Genomic DNA, 2,892 nt, shown 5'->3' with positions numbered 1-2,892 from the left:
GGGGCCTCCTGCTGCCGCCACGCCGCTGGAGCACGATTTCTGTTCTCATCCTGAAGCAAAGTTCTTAACCTTAAGCACTATTTCTGGGTTAGCAGAGTCTGTAACCTGAAGCGTATGTAACCCGAGGTACCACTGTAATGATAATGATGGTGATAATATAGTGGTACCTCAGGTTACAGACGCTTCAGGTTAAGAACGGGCCTCCAGAATGAATTATGTTCTTAATCTGAGGTACCACTGTAGTAGTAGTAGTAGTAATAATAATTCTATGCCACTCCTCTCCTCTGGGCCTCATGCTCCTCCTACCTTCACAGTTCCTATTCATGATCAGTGATGGGCAAGTATCTTGCCAAGTCTCTCACCATCATCTGACAGGCATCCCTCTTGCAGGACCATATAAGGCTTGCTTGCAAAGCAGCTCTTTGTGGCATCAGCTGGCACACAGGGGCCAGGCAGATGGGTTGCCAGGCAGCTGAATTAATACAAATAAAATCAGGGGGGTCAAAGTGTGCTGGGATGAGGCCACCGTGGGTCTGGCCAGAATGTGCTGCTGTGGTTGTGTCTCCCTTTGTTCCTCATCTTGCTCCCCTGCCCCTTCCTTTAGCTGCTGGATAGAATCATAGCATGGCAGAGTTGGAAGGTATCCCAAGGGTCATCTAGTCCAACCCCTGGCAATGCCAGGATCGTACCCACAGCCAGTCCTGACTGGGCTCCAAACTCCGACCTTCTTCTTACCAGCCAGATGCACTGACCCCTTGCAATTCTGCCAATACTTTTTATTGCTTTTTTGTAACAACAACAAATATAACAAATACATTCAAAAATTTGTATGTCTTCTTATTTACCCTGCGCCTTATTGCACCCAGACTTCCTTCCATCCCTTCAACGGTTTTCATGTCTCAAGTCTTTTCTTGCAGTTTCTTATTTACCGTACACTCCACCCACATCACAGATTTACATTAATCCTGCTACAGTTTTTAAATTCTTACAATTACTCCGTATATATTCAGCAAATTTACTCCAATCCTTTTCGAACTTTGCATCTTTTTGATTTCGAATCTTATAAGTCAATTTCGCCAATTCTATGTACAGTGGTGCCTTGCAAGACGAAATTAATCCATTCCGCGAGTCTCTTCGTCTTGCGGTTTTTCCGTCTTGCGAAGCACGGCTATTAGCGGCTTAGCGGCTATTAACGGCTTAGCGGCTTTAAGAAAAAGGAAACAAACTCGCAAGAACTCGCAAGACGTTTTGTCTTGCGAAGCAAGCCCATAGCGAAATTCGTCTTGCGGAATGACTCAAAAAACGGAAAACTCTTTCGTCTTGCGAGGCATTCGTCTTGCGAGGTACCACTGTATTCAAACATTTTTGTCTGCCACTCCATTAAAGTTGGGATTGCAATTCTGCATGGGGTGGAGAAAGGGGAGAGAGAAAGGTTTTGCTCTCTCTCTCTCTCAGGACATGGATATGAGAGCCACACCATGCAGCCCTGTCAATATCTCAAGGGCCGTCACCAGGAGGAGGGAAGAAACTTGTTTTCTCCTGCTCCAGAGGCCCTCAGGACCTGAAGCCGTGGCTTCAAGTTACAGGAAAGGAGACTCCGACTCAACTTCAGGAAGAACTTTCTGACAGGAAGGACTGCTTGAGAATGGGAAGGAATCCCTCAGAAGGCGGTAGATTCTCGTTTCTGTGAGGTTTTTGAGCAGAGGTTGGATGGCCATCTGCCATGGATGCTTTAGCTGAGATTCCTGCATTGCAGAAATGTCCCCACTGTGGAAGGACCTGTGTTTATGGAAGAATAATCTTACTCGGAGGTCTGGTTGGAAGAAACATAGACCCTATTGGGACAGAGCTTCTCTGAGACTTGATGTCTAATATAAAGGACTACCCCAAAAAAAAAAAAAAAAAAAACTGGCAGAGAGGGACTGAGAGAGATTTGAGGGCCTCGGACGTGAGATCTCCAGGCTGATAGTTGATAGACTGATGGACATTTTTGGGGGATCGAAACCGGGAAAGGGGGGGTGAGAGTTTTTGGAATCCAAAGGGTGTATAATTATATGTTGTCTCTCTGTTATTTTGTTTTGTAATTAATATAAAAATTGGGAAATTTGTGGAAGGGAATTTGGGTCGACCTTAGAAAAGGGTGTAAAGAATGAGTATGGTTGTTTAAATTGAGGTCTATAAGTTAAAATTGGTTAATTAAGATGAATTAAGTATAATAATAATAAGGTAAAGTTGGGGACAAGAACTTGCTGAGCTAACCATTGGAATTGGAATACAAGAAGGGGAGGTGTGGGGAAGTCAGGGAAAGATGTCAAGAAAATAAGGATCCGAAACTATACTTGTTATTTGTGTTGTGTTTGTTTGTGTTTTTGTGTTTGTTTAAAAATTTGTGAAACTTTAATAAAAATGTATATATATAAAAAAGAATAATCTTACTCGGCTTGAGTGATCACCAAAGAAGAAGATTTTATTCAAGTCGGCACCCCTGCAATGTGGTAAATTGGAATTTGGACTGAAGCCGAAGGCATCTTCCTGGCATAATTTAAATCCCTCTGGTCTCTGAATTTAACCTCTGGAGCAAATAAATACGTACAGTATGAATAACTGCACCGATAAAGGAATCAGCTTGCTATCTTCGCTTCCACCCGACGATGGCGATATTAGACAATGAATAGCATCCCATGAATATTTGCTAGCCAAGGCCGTTTCCTTCTCCTGCGGGCGGCGCTGGCGTACAAACAGGAGAGGCTTTTATACATCACAGCAAAAACACGAGCACGGTATTTCTCAAGCTGCCAGGCCGGGGGGGGGGGTCGGGTGGCTGGGCTGCTGCCTATTGGCCGAGGCGCGAAGCGTGGAACGCGATGCAGCGCGGTGGTTGGCTGAGACGCG

This window comes from Podarcis vaucheri (assembly GCF_965113315.1).
Source record: "Podarcis vaucheri genome assembly, chromosome: 13".
Classification (NCBI taxonomy): Eukaryota; Metazoa; Chordata; class Lepidosauria; order Squamata; family Lacertidae; genus Podarcis; species Podarcis vaucheri.
The sequence above is the reverse complement of the archived record's forward strand: the minus strand, read 5'-3'. Positions refer to the sequence as shown.